Genomic DNA, 17,588 nt, shown 5'->3' with positions numbered 1-17,588 from the left:
TTTTTTTTTTTACTAAAAAATCTTAAGTAAGCAAAATGTTTATTTAAAATAGTATCTTGCCTTGTGTTGCAAAAAAAAAAAAAGTTTATCAAGGACTTGGGATCTGGCTCAGTGGTAGCGCACTTGCCCTGCATGCGGAGAAGCCCTGGGTTCAGTCCCCAGCACCCTCTACACATACACACACACACACACACACAATATTTACTGTAAAAATTTCACATAGGTGAGGAAAAAGAAGAAAATAAAATAACTGTTTGTAGTTACATATAGGTCTTTATATGTGAGCACATACTTTAAAAATATATGGTGTCATATGTTACTTGATATAAAATGTTTTGTAGCTTTTTAGAGACAATGTATGATGATTTTTTCATATTAATATACAGACTTATACTGTCATAATGATTTGTACATATGATTATGTACAAATCATGTTTAACCAGTTCCCTATTGTTGGACATTTAGGTTTCCCTTGTCTTATACGAACCAACAGTGCTAAGATGATTGTGGGTGTGTATTCAGGACTCTTTCCTCAAGATAAAATTTCATAGTGGAATTTTTATCATCAGGGTTATATGCTAGTTAGTTTTTTTAAGTGATGTTTTTGAGTGCCATGACTTAATATTCTATTAACTTCATTTTTTTTCTGCATGTCCAAAAAATGATGATTCATAGTTGTAGACCCAGTGCTGGTGTTCTGAACTATTAATTATAACTAGAAATGACTGGGGACAGGTCATCACTATTTAGGAATTCTCGTTCCCCAAAATATGGTGATAGGAATTGTCATCTTTGAGTCTTAATTATGTGATAAAGTTCTTTTGATAAAGAAATGCTGTTTCTTGTAGCTACATTTTTTTTTTTTTTTTTTAAGTTTCTCCTTTTCTTTTCCATTTAAATTCTCTGTCTACTCTCATTCCCTTCAGGGACTTTTTTTATTTTGAGGGGAGGGGCACTTCATGCAGGCCTCCCTTTGGCTTAGCTCCCATTCTTGTGAACACAGAAGCCCCCCGTTCTGATCTCAACATTCTGTTTCACAAGAGGGTGGGACAGGAGGTCAGTTTCAACCCCCACTTGGAAACAGGAACCCTCTTCCAGAGATTCTGCTGAAGGTAAGTTAGAACTCCTGAGGTTGAATAAGTGGCATCTGGAAGTGCCCAGAAAGTCCTTTGAATTAGTTCTTGAAGTTTAAACGTGATTTGGGTCTCCATCAATGGTGTGTTTTGTCTTGTATGAAGACAGGTGATGAAGAGGGGTGGAACCATAGCCACCTTCTCAAGCAACATCATCCAGAGCATTCTGGGCATTGTCAATCTGTGTGTGTGTTCATGTTCATGTTCATGTTTATGTGTTCATTCAGTGCTGGGATTTGAACCCAGGGTCTGCACAGGTTAGGCAAACACTCCACCACTGAGCTATCCTATTTGTGCCTCTATTTGTGCATCTGCTTTTTTTTTTTTTTTTTTTTTTTTGGTACTAGGGATTGAACCCGGGAGTTTAGCCACACCCCCAGCGTGGAGGGGGCCCTCTTAATCTTTGAAACAGTGTCAGTTACTAAATTGCTTATGACCTCTCTGTGTTCTGAGGCCTCTGGGGTTGCTGGGATTACAGGCATTTGCCACTGCACCCAGCTGTATTCTGTCTTTTAAAGATGATTTTGTCTTTTTTGGCAGCTACTCTGTAGTCTGACTTTTTCATTAACTGTTGTGAAATAATCTTCAGATACCCCTCTTTAAAACTGGTCCTGAAGGTGAATGTCTAGCTCTAATGTCCACCTGTCTTGGGTACATGCACCTTTCATTGCCCTTGTTGGAAATAACCTTTGCAGGGTCTCAGATCTTCCTCCGGTCACTTGTGAGCTTGGTATTAGATGAACACTGTGTGTGATGAGATGGTGGATTTTTTATTTTAAAGGGAGCAGAATCAGAAATTACTTGTGTGGGGAACCAAAAAAAAAAAAAAACAGTGTTATAGTTCTGACCTTGGAAACTAGAATATTGAGGAAAATGGCTAAGTTATGTATAACAGTGTGACTTACTCTTTTACAGATTTGTTTTCAGGCAATTTTTCCAGATCCAGAGTTGGTCTAATTTAGGTTTCTGTAATTGTTCTTAAGCATGTCCTTCATGTATTGCTCTATCTTGTCAGTGATTGCCCCACTTAAGCTCTGTTTCTACATTTGCTTAGTTTGTTTCCTGTCTTAACATTGTTTGGACTTGTGGGTCTGAGCAGCAGGAGAGACAGAATGATTGGTGTTGGGACCGCCATCTTTGCTGCAAGAACTTAAGTCAGGGCTGGGCTTGTGACTCAGTGGTGGAGTGCTTGCACTTGTCAGCACAACATAAAAATAAAATAAAGACATCATGTCCATCTACAATTAAAAATACTAAAAAAAAAAAAAAAAAAAAGAACTTAGGTCTAGTCTTTCGTTAGTTATTTATTCAGTCTTTCATTAGTTATTTATTCAGTTTGACATTTTGGGCATACTCTCCAAACTGTTCTGTAAGGTAGATGTCTGGTCTGCAGCTAGTCCAAATTTCTTGTGCATTTGGAAGAAGGGCGGTTAATGATTGTTAGATTCCAAGGAGGACACAGATTCTGGACTCTTTATACACACACACACACACACACACACACACACACACACACCACACACACACCACACACATACACATACTAGAGATTTGAACACAGGGGCACTATATCCCTGTGCCATTTCCTTGGCCCTTCTAATTTTTTGAGATAGGTGTCTTGCCAAGCTGAGGACTGTGTATGAACTTGGGATCCTCCTGCCTTATCCTTTCAAGTTGCTGGAATTACAGGTGTGTGCTACTGTGCCTGGCATGATAAAATTTTGAAGTGCATTGCAAATACTTTGTGAACTTCCTCAGTTGACAGTGATAGTGAGGAATCCTCAGTTGACAGTGATAGTGAGCAATTAATTTGAGCCGATGCAAAATTATTTTTGTATTTTTCTAACTAACATTTTCATGTGTACTCTTCAATGGGATTAAAGATGGTTGGGGTGAGAGGAGTTGGAGTTGGCGTAGGTGGGAGTGGATTATATAACTAGTACTCCCCACATCTGTGTATTAATTTACCTTTAGCCTTTCTCAGTGATGTACGGATGATAATGATGATGATTTATAGTGGTGTAAGGTACCAACCTAGGGCTTTATGTAAGGTAAGCATGTGTTCTGATGAGCTAATGGTATTGCCTATATAGACAATATTAAAATACTTTTCATTCGTCTCTTATTTAGAGCAAAAGGAATGTATGAAAGATTAATAAATACGTTAATTAAGTCATTTAGAATCCATTTGTTTTGTGCCTTCAGTGCCTAGCAGATTTCCCCTACTTCTCTTTCTTGTTTTGCTATGTTGCCCAGGTTGGTTTTATGAAACACCTAGGCCTTGGGCTCAAGCAATCTGCCTGGGTTGCACTGCTTTTCTGACTTACTTGCAGGTTTCGAATGAGAGTATAAATGAGCATTTCCCCCTTTTTATTATTGAATCTTACTTATTAATATCCTTTAGTAATTGATTTTTGTGTTTTATTTTTTCCTCCTCTGTTCATCATTTGAAAATAGTGTTTTAAAAATGTAGGTAGGTGTACTACTTTCAGCTCTATATTCCCTAATAAAGAATTCTGTAATTCATAGAGTAATCAGGTGTAAATTGGTTCATGACTCTGGCATTTTGGGTATAATTCATTAGTGGTCTGACAGCCTAACATGGTCTTTAGTTTCTTTCATAATTTATATGTTCCTCCAGAGAATACCCATGACAAGCAACATTTTTTTGGATGATTCCAGGGCAGTGGTTTTGTAATCTTCAGTTTTAGAAAATCATAGTGGGGCTGGGGATATAGCTCAGGTGGTAGAGTGCTTGTCTCACATGCACAAGGTCCTGGTTTTGATCCCCAGCACTACAAAAAAAAAAAAAAAAAGAAAGAAAGAAAGAAAAGAAAATTGTAGGGTTTCTCTAGTTATTTTGTGGTGTTATGAAACACTAGTCACTCAAGATGAAATTTAAGTTCCCTTGAGAAATAATTTTTGTATAAAGGATTTAGGGAACAAAACTAAAGTACTATGCAGAGTCTACATTTTTTTCACCAGGAACTAGAATTAGAGAAAGTGAAATAAAGTTTGTGATAAGAGAATTGGGTTGTCTTATTTTCTCCCCCACATGTATCTTACAATCATCATTTAGTACCACATGTGAATATCGGGCTGCAGATGAAACGACATAGTTTAGTGGCCAAAAGGTTTTGAATTTGGGGGAAAAAATGTGATCTATAATATTTCTAAGTAGTAAAAATCCAAAGTCCAATGTTCTGTATTCCAGAAATCCAGCGGGCATGGCATCCCTGCTTAACACACAAGATACTTTTTATTATAATATATTTCTATGGATATATTGGTAGAGTGCATATGTCAGACCTGTTTGACTTATTAGGTCTAAGAAGTGATGGTGTGTCTTTTTTCTTTTTCTTTTTCTTTTTGAGATGGCGTCTCATGTTATCCAGGCTGATCTTGAACTCCTGGGCTCAAGTAGTCCTCTGAAGTAGTTTGGGATTGGGTTTACCCCACCCCGTCCTAACTGAATGGCAGAGTTTATGCTACTCTAGCACTGAAGAATTGATACCTCTATTTGTGTTTGTGGGCATTTCTTTTTTCTTTTTTCTTTTGGTGCCTTGAGCCTATCCCTAGTCCTGATTGATTGATTGAATGATTGATTGATACGGGGGATTAAATTCAGGGGCACTCAACCACTGAGCCATATCCCCAGCCCTATTTTTTTGTATTTCATTTAGAGAACTGAGTTGCTTAGCACCTCACCATTGCTGAGACTGGCTTTGAATTGGCTTTGAACTTCTGTCTCTTGGCCCACTGGGATTATAGGCGTGTGCCAATGAGCCAGGCGCTATTTCTCTTTCTCTCTCTTTCTCTCTCTCTCATCTCTTTAATTTTTTTAGACAGGTCTCACTACGTTGTTTAGTGCCTTTTTAAGTTGCCTGGGCTGGCCTTGAACTTGTGGTCCTCCTGTCTCAGTCTCCTGAGCCAGTTGGGTGCACCAGTGCATCCGGTGATTTTTGTTAATATAAGAGGATTTAGCTAACTGTGTTTTCAATAAAGTTATTCCTGAGTTATACCATTCTGACAAATTACTTTTCACTTAAATTACCATGTCCTTTACAGTGATTATGTATACTATAGGTAGGATAAAATGGGAAGATATCTTAAAGTAGTGTCAAGTAGCCTTCACAATCTGGGTGTGGTGGGTTGGCATCTGTTCTGATTTTTACCTTAGGCTTTCTTTTTTTTGGTGGCAAGTAAAGATTACTGGTACTATATCTTTTAGAGATAGAGGGTTTGTGTTTATAAGTGGGACAGAATTTGAAATTTAAAAAATGTTGGTTGTAGCAATTTCAGCTTAATTACTTCTTTTAACCTACAAATAATTTTAATTTTTGAGTCTGTTGTTTGTTCATCCCTCCCTTCTTCCCTCCTTCCGTCCTCTATTCATCACAAAACCATCCACTGGGAACACACCTTTCATTTAAGTTTGTTGTTAGTTCATGTCATTTATTAAATGATATACAATTGCTTATCTGGTTTGGAGCTGAAAGTCATCAACACTTTGTCACAGTAATCTGTTGAATTATGTTCTGGCCATAAAAACTGCAGCACCTCCTTCATCTGAAGGGAACCCCCTTTCTCCCAAACATGACCAGTTGTTCCGGAAATGGTCGATTTGCAGTTATTTCAGGACAGCCAGCTCACCTTCTTTCTCCTGTTCATATTCTTCTTAGGAGTGGTGTCAGACTTTTTCCTTTACCATGGGGACTCAACACAAGGAGAGAGTGGACTTCTTGAATGTTGTCTGACAAAGTATATCTATCTTCTAGTTGCCTGTCAGAAAAGATTAGCCTTTGCTGATTCAGAGGAATTCCTTCCTTATGCCTTGTTGTATCAAGGGATTCAACCACCAGAGCGGCAGTTTTCCTCTTGAGTTCTTACAAAAATGTGCATTGTGGTGGTGGTTCCGCCAAAGATGGTGCATTGGAAAGGAAGCCCATTTAATTTTTTTGTTTACTGGACATTTGAGGCCTTCTCACTACATCCACAGGCCGTTTCCAGTATGATGATGATTTCAGGGAAGACTCTTTTCTGGGTATTTCCTTTAATACTTCCAGCACTTTCCTATTTCTGTGTTAGAGAAGTTAATGTGGTGAGTTTATGAAGCCAGCAGACCATGCTTACGGGTGTTGTGTACCCTGCTCAGTGAAAAAAAACTTGAAAGGTATCTTTGAATATGACTCTCAATTTAAAAATTTCTTTTTGTGAATCAAGAAGATGGAATATAGGGCTGGGGATATAGCTCAGTTGGTAGAGTGATTGCCTTGCAAAGTACAAGGCTCTGGGTTCAATCCCCAGCACTGCCCCCCCCAAAATAAAAAAAGAATGAAAAGAAGATGGAATATATATCCCTGCCATTTTGTTTTCCTAGACCTTTATTGTCTCTGACCTTTATTTTTGTATTTGTTTCCTTGGCTCTCAAATGTTGAGAAATTCTTTTCCTTCTTATCAGTGTTCTGAGCAATAAAATAGATAAAGCCAATATGGCATGTTGAAATTTTAGTTTCTAAAACTAGGCTTGGTCATTCTATGGATGAGTCATGATGTATCCAGCTATTCTTCCAATTTAGACTCTCTGATTGTTTTGATGCCTTTGCTTTTTTAAAAAAAATATTTTTTAGTTGTAAATGGACACAATATCTTTATTTCTTGATTTTCATGTGGCACTGAAGATCGAACCCAGGGCCTCTCATGTGCCAGGTAAGCACTCCTACAACTCCAGCCCCCTGTGCCTTTGCTTTAAAAAAAAAAAAAAAAAAAAAAAGTGTATGTCATTTGTGCACATTTATAATTATGATGCATTCTTAAAACTTCTTAAAAAGTTTTAAACCATAGTTTTGAATGACTGTACTGCACACATTGGTTAAGTTTCTATTGTATGCGTTTTAGTAGAAATAGCTTTTAGGATGGATTTCAGCATAGGCCTAGCAACACCATTGACTGGCATTGTGTTTCCTTTGATAATTCAGTTTTACTTAATAAAATGGGAATTTTTTTGTACTGTACCTGCTGTGTAAAGAAGCTATGAAAGTAATTTTAGTCATATGCCAATAAAAACATTTTATAGCAGCTTAATAAGTTAGAGTTAGTGAAAACAGTGTTAGTGAAAGCAGTGTTAAATGAGTTCTGGTCAGATTCTGACAAGTCCTGCAAATCCCTCCTTAGGGTGAAAGGTGAAATGGTTGCTTTCTGGAATTTCCTTGGCAGAGCTTCTGGATAGCTGAGATTTTACATATTTCTTGCTTTGTAATAAAACACTAATCTATATATTATATTATATATAAATATATATATTATTTCTTACTACTTTGTTTGTTATTTTGCTAGTAAATATGCAGAGTAAGATGAGTGTGGGGACTGGGGAGTGTAGCTCAGTGTTAGAGTGCTTGCCTAGCATATGCAAGGATCTTGAATTCAGTTAGTTCAGTTGCCAGTACTGGGGGGGAAAAGAAAAAAGAGAAAGAAACAAAGATGATTGTGGTTACTTCTGGTTTCACAGACTTCAAATGAGGTGTAGTATGATCTTTAGAGTCTATAAATTGAATGTAGCTTCTGATTAAAAGGAACTTAATCTCATATATAGGAGCATGACTATGTAGCAGTGGTCTGTGGTCAATCTTGATGTGAGAACTGTGTTCTAGAGCCATAAACCTACCTTCTAAGCTTTATCCATTTGGCCTCATTCTTGCATTGTGTAACTCTTTCTTTTAATAAATAAATAAATTTTTATATTTTTAGTTGTAGATGAACACAATTTTATTTATTTATCTTCATATAGTGCTGAGGATTGAACCCAGGGCCTCCCACATGCCAGGCAAGTGCTCTACCACTGAGCTACAGCCCCAGCCCAGTAAATATTTATTGAGGGCCTGAAACATACCAGGTTTTAGGTGCCAAGTATAGGGAGTCAAATAAGATAAAGGCAACTACATCAATATGTGGGCTCTGATAGAATATGACTATGCAGGATACACTGGAGCAAATACCTTGAGATGCAGAATAGCTTAGTTTCCCCAGGTGGCAAAGCCCTTTCCTAGTATCTTAAAAAAAAAAAACAAAAAACAAAAAAAAACAAAAACCAACTTTCCTAGGAACCCCTCAGAGACCTGAAGGGTTTTTTTTTTTGTTTGTTTTTTAAATACCTGGAATGCTTAACCACTGAGCCACACCCCCAGTCCTTTTTGTTTTTTGAGACAGGGTCTCTGCCCTTGGATTTGTGATCCTCCTGCTTCAGCCTGGTGAGTTATTGGGGTTATAGGAGTGTGTTACCATGCCTGGAATAGACCATCTGAGACTTCAAGGTTTTGAAGTAGTAGTCTTGTTTTTCTTTGTTTTTAACTGTTGTTCTCTAGCATCGGGAGAAATTGGAGAAGTAGAAAGACCATTAGGAAGTTAACATAATTAAATAAGAAATGGTGACATTTTGAGCTGAAGTAGAGATGATGGGAATAAAGAATAGGAAGCCATGGAAGACATGTTATAGAGAAAGAGAAAAGATCTACAGAACTTAATAGTTCAAAGAGGGGGTGAGGGAAAAAAATCTGAACTGCATCCCAGATTCTGCTTTGGGGGCTGATACAGGGAGGGATTCTCTTTGCAACCATACAGCAAGTTCTGAGAGATTAAATAAACTCTCAGGTACCTTCTTGTAGCTTCATGTAACTGGAAGCCAGTCTTGTTTGATCTGTTTTCCCACCTAGATTATTTGAAGCAAATTCCAGACATCCTATTTCATCCATAAATACATCCCTTTTGGTCTATCCAAAAGATATTACTTCTTAAAAAAACAAAACAAAAACAGAACTGGGGATTGGCTTAGTGGTAGGGCACTTGCCTAGCATGTGTGAAGCCCTGGGTTCCATCCATAGCACTGCAATGTCATCAGAGCTGTTTCCCCTTTTGGTCTACCCCTTTTTACAATTTGAAGCTTCATTCAAATAAAGTCCATACACTGCAAAAAGTTCCATCTTTAAAATCTTTTCAAATCTTTCCCCCTTTTCTTGCATTTTGTTTATTGAAAAAAGCAGACTACTTTTTGTCTTTAGAGCTTCCTAGTTTGGAAGTTGCTGATTTTAATTCCATCAGGTGACGGAGCTTTTTCAGGAACTGCACAGAGACTTGAAGGTTTTGTTGTTGTTGTTGTTTTGTTTTTGGTACCAGGGATTGAACCCAGGGGTGCTTAAACACTGAGCCACAGGACCAGTTTAACATGTTCTTCTGTCCTCTGTATGATCTAGAAATGGTTGTTAAGTTTGATCAAATTCAGATTTACTTGATTCTTCAAATTTGGTGGTGGAAGTAGTACATTTAATGCCTGTTGGTGCTCTGCGGTATTAGCAGCCACTGATGATCATTGCTCAGATCCAATACTGTTTAAGATATTGTTTAGTACTGATATTTTAATTGTCATTACTTCTTCAGAGGTAGCCAGGATATGTTTTTAAAGAGAAACTTCTGCCACATACTCAGGAGGCTGACAGTTTGGGCAACATAGTGAGACTCTGTCTCTTTAGAGATAAAATTAAAAAAAGAGAAACTATTAAATATTTGATTATCCTAGATACAGTTTGTATAAGACAAGATATATGCATGATTATTTCTCCCTTTGTCACTTTTTAAAATACTGTTTTTTTCAGGGCTGGGGATATAGCTCAGTTGGTAGAGTGCTTGCCTTGTAAGCACATAGGCCCTGGGTTCAAATCCCTGGCACCACAAAAAACAGCAACAACAACAACAAAAAACTGTTTTTTTTTCCCTAGATAAGAACGATTGAATTGGAGGTGTTTAATCAGCATGTGCATGTATATTTAAAAGAGGCTGAGCCATGAGAATAGACATGGTAGGGAAATGTGTTTGAGAACACATTGTCAGTGGTGCACATCTGTATTTCCCACTACTCAGGTGACTGAGGCAGGGGGGATCACAAGTTCAAGGCCAGCCTCAACAACTTGGTGGAGCCCTGTCTCAAGATTAAAAATTTAAAAGGCTGTTGTAGCTCAGTGGTAGAATACCCCTGGGTTCAATCCCCAGTAGAGAGAGGGGGGGAGGGGCGGGGGGAGGAAGGAAGGTGGTGGTAGATATGTTTGGAATCACCAGTAAAATAGGAGAAGGGACAGTGGGTTGTGGTGCTTTGGTTAATGATGGAGATAGTTTGCATTGGTACACATGTGAGTCTGTTGGGTTTTGGTTTTCTAGTGTTCAGGTAACTGCATGTGAGATATATAATAATTGTTCTGAATGGAGGTGTGAAAGAGGGATTAGAGAATAATCTAAAGTTATAGAGTAAAGTGATTGATCATAGCAGCAGGTGGCTGATTTAGGATGTGTAAGGAGAGAAATGCGCACTGACTGGTAGGAGGTGCTTAGTAAATACAAGGTAGAATTACAAGGACCAAGATCCCAGTATCATTAGACTAGGAGTTTTGGATATGAGTGACATGTGATGCAGGAGGTAAGGATTTGAGGGTGGAACATAATATCTTCCAAGGGCAAGCATCTCTGGATAATGGGGTAATGCAGAGTACATTTATGATACTGGAGCTACTGAAGTTTGGTGGACAAGCCTTATTGAAGATTAAAAGCAGCTGTAAGTAAGGACTTCAAAATCATCTAGGTTTGTGCTGGGATGGGGAGGAGGAGACAACAGGTTGAAAGGTTGATGACAAATGGGAAAGACAGAGTAGTAGAGCTGGATTATGTGAGCCTCAAAGAACATTTTCATGAATGGTTGGCCAGTGGAAATTAAGAAGTGGTATGGTCGGCAGAAGGAAGAGCTACCATGGTTCTGTAGTCATTAGGAGGGAAGGACTTTCTCCTGAAGAGATGAATCTCTTATGGCAAAAGATGGAGAATATTGCCATATTGCTATGCAGAGAGGTTAAACCAGTTTGTACTCCTACCAGCAGTGTAAGGGACTGTTCATTTCCTCTATGGGACATTCAGTAGCATAATTTATCACAGGCTTTTTATTACATTTCTAATGAGCACAACAAAGCTTGGCTTCTGGACTACTTCTGTTTGTTGCCATTTTATCTGCATTGTATCTTGCATAGGCTAAACTGGTTACACTTCTCATTGTGTTCCTATAGGATACATGTGCATAACCCAAGCTTTTGTTTAGTAAAATGGTGAACACAGGTGAATGTTTCTGAGAAACATTTCAAGTGTGCATCTACAGAAGTGGTCCTACTTTTTTCTGCACTCTGGCCCTCTCTCTCTTCCCACATGTCCTTTGGCCATGCTTCCATCTGGCACACTTATTTATCCCCTAATTCTTTACAGTGGTCTATCAGCCAATTTATCCTCCATCAGTCCTTGTAGTTCATCACACTCAATTATCTCTAACCCTCTCCCACCTCCACTCCCAGCATATACTCCATTGCTCCTATCTCTCAGTGATTGATTACCTCTCCCCTCCTGCCAGCTTTTTCTCTGAGCTAGGCTGCTGTGTCAGATTTGAACATTGGGGAACAATGAGTTCCACCCTAACCTAAATTATACTTTGTTCATCCTGACTTGTTCTCCACATGTAAGCAAAGCTTCTTGGAAAATAACAGTGGGGAGAAGAGAAAGTTGCATCATCCCTGTGCATTGTAGTCACAGTGTCTTTGGACTTTAAAAAACATCTCACTGTTAGACTCTCAAATGACCCTGGAACAATACTCTGGCCTCATAAGTCATAATAGTTATAGTCAATCACTGCCTGCTATTTGTTTAATTATTTAGCATAATTACAGTAGTACAGGCCATTAAATACATGCCATATTAACTGTTGGTTTTATTTGAGCATTAAAATAACCTGTTTGTGAATTGTTTCCATACTTTGTTGCACACACTGATTAAGTGTTCACAAGTTAAAGTGAACCCTGGTGAGCTTGACAGTATTTGTGATTTTAAAATATTGATCATTACTCTGGTCATCCATACACATTTTGCTAGCTTCCTGAATGCTGCATCTGTTTTGTTTTGTTTTTTTGAGCTGGGTGAAAGAAACTGAAACTTGAATATCTCTTTAATCAGGCACATAATGTGTCTTATTTCTTTTAGTTCTTACAAATAACTCTGGTGTAATTGGATCATTATTTCTTTCACAGACCAAGAAGTGAAGCTTAATTAATTTAATTCTTCTCTTCTGGTCTTGGATATTCGGTTTGAGCTACTTCAAATGAAGACATTACTATGTGCATTTCAAGGTTGTTAAGATTATTACAAATAGTATATATGTAAAGTATCAATCATAGTGCCTGACCCAGAAATTATTATACAGGCATGTGTCTTGTTCTCAGTAAATTTGTAGTTTAGCATATCCTCCAAAACATCCTATCTTTTGCTTAACAACTTCATCTCTAGAGGTAGTCCATTCTATTTGGGACATTGTAGCATGAAATTATTCATATGTGTGTTGTGAATAATTGACATCAGTACTTTGCTTTTGTATGCCATTGTTTGGCCCAAATTCAGTAAATTACAACATGAGCATAAACTCTATTTACATTTTGATTGGTGTCATTAGAACATTACTTAAGATTTAAAACAATAAAAATAAATATAAAATTAAAAAAAAAAAAAGATTTAAAACAAAAACAACAACAAAACAAACCCTGAATTAAAACCAGTAATTCTTACTGGTGCTAATTTTAAATTTGATCAAATTGTCTGATATCTCATAGTTTTTTTGTTTTTGTTTTCTCTCTCTCTAAGGAGTGTCTGTTTACCACGATACTTGCAAACCATCCAGTTCATTTAAAGTCTACAATTTGGGGATGAACCCAACTACTACTTCTAACTATAAAGCTCTAATTTAAAAAGTGTACAATTCAGTGGTGTTAGTGTACTTGAAGAGGTGTGTAACCATTACTACAGCCAATTTTAGGACATTTTCACCAAGAAACCCAAAACTTTTACCAGTGATGCTATACACACAGACAGACCCACACACCGAGTTTTCTGGAAACCACTTATCTACTTTTTGTCTCTATGGATTTATCTTCTTGGATATTTCCTATAAATGGAACCATACAAATGTGGTCCTTCACCACCTTTCACTTTGTAGAATGTTTCAAATGTCCATCCATGTTGTAATAGGCATTAGTACTTCTTCATGCCTTTATTGCCAAATATATTCCACTGTATGGATAAACCACATTTTGTTTATCTGTTCATTAGTCAATAGCTATTTGAGTTGTTTCTACTTTGGGATTATTATGCACAATGCTGCTGTGAATATTCCTATACCATTTTTTGTGTGGGCATAGGTTTTCATTTCTCTTAAATGTATCTGTGTATCTATATATAGGAGTGAATTTCTGGGTCATATAATGAACTCTGTTTAACCTTTGGAGGAGTGACCAGACTTTACCAGAGTTTTACATTCCCACCAACAGTGTACTTAATCTGTTTTTTATACTATAAATTATTCATAAACTTTTCCATGTTAGCCTTAATGACAGTTGGATGTTTTAGTGATATCCTTCGATGTGGCACACACTGCCCAGTGTTTTCCCTGGAATTTTTTTATTGCCTGTATGCTTCATTGACTTGGGTGGAATACTTAGATTCTTGGCAAACTGGAGGGTAAATCTTTGAACTCATATTACTTACTGGTTTGAGTCATTATGTGTGTGAAAGTCCAGTATTGCTGTGTCTCAAAAATATCTTTGGGAAATCCTCCTGCACACCTCCCTTTGTCCCCCTTGGTATTGGGAATCAAACCCAAGGCCTCTGGGCATGCTACTACTGAGCTGCACATACCCTAGCCCTAAAAACATTGCTCATATGTACAGTCTCTAAAATAGTTCATAGAGGGCTGGGGAGATAGCTCAGTTGGTAAAGTGCTTGTCTTGCAAGCATAAGGCCCTGGGTTCGATTCCCAGCAAACCCCCCCCCCCCAAAAAAAAAAAAAATAGTTCATAGATGTTAGAGTGCTGTTAGTATAGTACCCAGCTTGGGGGAAATTTAAGTGTAGAACCCATGAAAGTATTTTCAACTTTGTTAGTAGTATATGTCAACTCAAATCATGTGTTTGTTTGGTCAAAGTTAAAATGAACTGTTAACTGTTAAGAGTGACAGCCTCCCCCTTGATCAATGCAATTATTGTATCCAAATACATCCTCAGTAATGGTATTGCCCCCAAAGGGGTGACAATTGAGTCTTTTGGAGGAGGAGTTGGTGAAATGATCTTAGCTGTTAACATTGATTTGTGGTCCTCTGATGGGCTGCAGTACATAAACTGTATCTGTGTTACTGAAATTTCATGATTTGGGACAAATGGTAGAAAACCTAAGAAGTTTGCACAAGGGGGTGATAATGAAAAATAGGTTGAGAAATAATTTTAAACTTAGGTCATTAGAGATCATTTAATAAGAGCTTGTTCTCCAGCCTTTAAAATTAAGCACAGAGGTATAGTAACTTAATTCATTGAATAAACGAGTGACTGCTAGGCCAAGCACCCTACTCTGCAGAAGGGAAAAATAAAATGAAAAGTCTGTTTGCTTCTCATGGGAGAAGTCTCATGAACAACCAACCAAAGATTATTTGATTATTGCTTTTTTTTTTTTTTTTTTTTTTTTTGGCGGGGTGGGGTATGTTCAAAGTGAGAGAGAGTGCAAGATAGTAGGATAGTGACCATATGTTAGCTTGAGAGAGACAGGGAAGGATCCAGGAGTACTGTGTAACACTAGTCAACCCACCCTTTGAGGGAGCTGTAGTAGAATTATTTTATGAATTTTAGTGTTTTAAAGCTGCTAGCTTATTTGTTTGCAATGCAATTCCTGAAGCCCGGTTCTGGTAATTCTGGTGCAGGAAGCCCAAGTATCATACTTTGGGACACACTGCCACAAAAAAATGGCAATAGAAATTTTCAGGGTCAGACATAAGTCTGATTTTGCTTTGTGAACATCAACCCACTAGGATAAATTCACCTCAACCTTATAGAAATCCCACCAAGTTGGTACTATTTAGGTTCCTGACTTCTTATTTGCAGTACTGGAGTTGAACCCAGGGACACTCTATCACTGAAATAGGTTCCTGACTCTATTTATTTATTTTTTTTTCTTTTGAGATAGTCTTTCACTAAGTTGCCCAGGCTGGCCTCAGACTTGGTGGTCCTCCTTCCTTAGCCTCATGAGTTGCAGGGATTACAGGCATGTGCCACTATGTCTGATTTAGTTGTTTTTTTTTTTTTTTTTTTTTTAAGGCAGGTCTCCTTATGTTGCCCATGCTGGCCTCCCAATGAATGCTAGGCTCACTCAATCCTCCTGTTTCAGACTCTGGTGTAGATGGGACTTCCTGTCCTGTTCATGTTCTGCTTATGTGTATGTTCTTTAGCAGTTTCTAAGATAGCCATTTGGGGAGATGAATTACCTTTAGAATAAAGACCGCGTGAGTCCTGTGGGCCTACTCGCACCACCACCCCCAAACACGCACACTCTTTTTTTTTGGTACCAGGGATTGAACCCAGGGCTGCCTAACCACTGAGCTACTCATCCCTTTTTTATATTTTATTAGAGACAGAGTATTGCTAAGTTACTTAGAACCTCACTAAATTGCTGACACTGACTTCGAACTCGCAATCCTGCCTCAGCTGGGATTACAGGTGTCCACCATCATTCCCAGCATGTCCTGCCTTCTTAATTGACTGGGGTATTGTGTTAAATCCCAGGTGTTAACAGGTGAAAGGACAGTGTCAGTTCAGTGGAACTTGTTTAGGCGAAGACCAGCATTATCTGGGACTGACGGAAAGAAAGGATCATGAATGTAAAACTTAGAAAAAGACACACTGAGCTAACTGGCCACTTATTGTAGTTGTGATGTCAGAACTCACCTGAAAAGCCAGCCAGGTAACCTAATGAGGTGGGCTTCATGTGCTACTGGAGAACTGGAGGGTTCATGTTCAGTTTAAAGGGGAGGAGCCACCCATAGCCCAGTTGAATGATGAAGGATGAATCAGAGTTAAACCTTCTGATATTTCAAGAAAAGGGATATATCCAGATTTTTATATAAACTCTCCCAGTGGTTTTTAAATGTTGGACAACCAGTTTAAAACAACAAAGATAAAATTGCAAACCAAAACTTATTTCTTCATGCTACCAGTTTCAGTCTCTTACACATCAGATAAAACTTGGACTAATTGATCCAGTGAATTTTTTCAAATTGAGATTCTGTGAGATTCAGACTGCAGCAAAAAGATAATCTCATAAGGTAGGATTTGGAGACAGGGTTGTATAATTGCAAGACATACTTTTGTGAATTGTTGATTAGAGTAAGTTTGTCTCAAAGTGAGATTCATGGTGCAGTGCCTCTTTTCATCCCTCATTTTCAGAAGTCCCAGTACCCCTTTAAAGCTCTGGTGTTCTGACAGGGAAAGTGTCTAGGGAATTAGCAAATGAAGCTATTAATGAGATACACATTTTTTTTTTTAGTTGAATAAAACTATGGATTGGTCATAAATATATTTTTCTTAGAATAAACTTTAGGTATTTACCCTCAAGAAAAATTGAACTAACATTTGCAGAACCCTCAGATTCAATCTTAGATAATGGTTTTTCTCATGGTTCATCAGATGTCTAAGCTTACAAGTATGTCCCTTTTGAGTTAATTAACTACTCTTTGGGTAACTGATTTTGCAAAGGTGGTATGTGCATCACTACCAGTTCTGACAACCTTTTCTTGGGCAGAGATGTTTTGTGTGTCGATTTCTGAAATGCCTTTGCAATGTTGATTGAGTTTGTCACCAGTGCATTTCCCCCAAACAGGGAGGTCCCATGGGACCAGTGTATCAGTCCTCCTCCAGGAAGAGGTTGTATAAATAGCTGTTGCACACACTCTGCAAAAAGGGAAGGAGAAGTGAAGTATTGGCCCCAGATGTGAATTCCTCTTGTTTTTGTTTGCGTTTAATTGATGTTTTCCTTAAATTGAGTAAACTCTGGACTCTTGTGCTTCTGGGTCTCAGTTCTGAATCAGCAGTCATCATATGTGGGCTGGGGCTAGGGAGAGGAGTTTATTTCTTGTCATCCCCAAATGAAGTGACACAAGAGCAGTGCTTTGTTGAGCTTGGACTTGAGGCTTAGAGGATGTTTTATGGTAGGTGGAAATGTCCCCCCCCCAAAAAAAAAAAAAAAAAAAATCCAAGTGACTGGGGAGGAACTAAATTGCCAAGTCTCTGGTTACACTCTAATGGCCTCAATCCTAGAGGTATTGTGGGATTTTGTGGTGTTTGCTTCTGGGTTCTCTGGTCAACTCTGGTGAACTGTTTTGTGTTACAAGGTGGTAGTACTCTTGCCATTCTGCTTTACTCTGTCTCCCCCTTCCCCCTTTGGCCTCCTAAATTAGATACTTTCCCCTTCTGCTCCCAGACGTTTCCATCTCTTGGTCCTCTGACAGAGCAATCATTTATCAAGTTGTTTCACGCGTTGTCGGGAGGGGGGCCCTGGGGACTCCAGTTTGTTT

General features: G+C 38.2%; 1 protein-coding gene across 7 annotated transcripts in view; it reads left to right on the top strand.

Annotated features, from left to right (window-relative positions):
* The window catches only part of CECR2 (CECR2 histone acetyl-lysine reader), a 159,713-nt gene that overhangs the window by 38,053 nt on the left and 104,072 nt on the right, over positions 1 to 17,588 (top strand). The window lies entirely within an intron of this gene.

Source organism: Sciurus vulgaris (genome assembly GCF_902686455.1).
Source record: "Sciurus vulgaris genome assembly, chromosome: 5".
NCBI lineage: Eukaryota > Metazoa > Chordata > Mammalia > Rodentia > Sciuridae > Sciurus > Sciurus vulgaris.
Note: the sequence above shows the minus strand (reverse complement) of the source record. Positions and strands in the feature narration are given on the sequence as shown.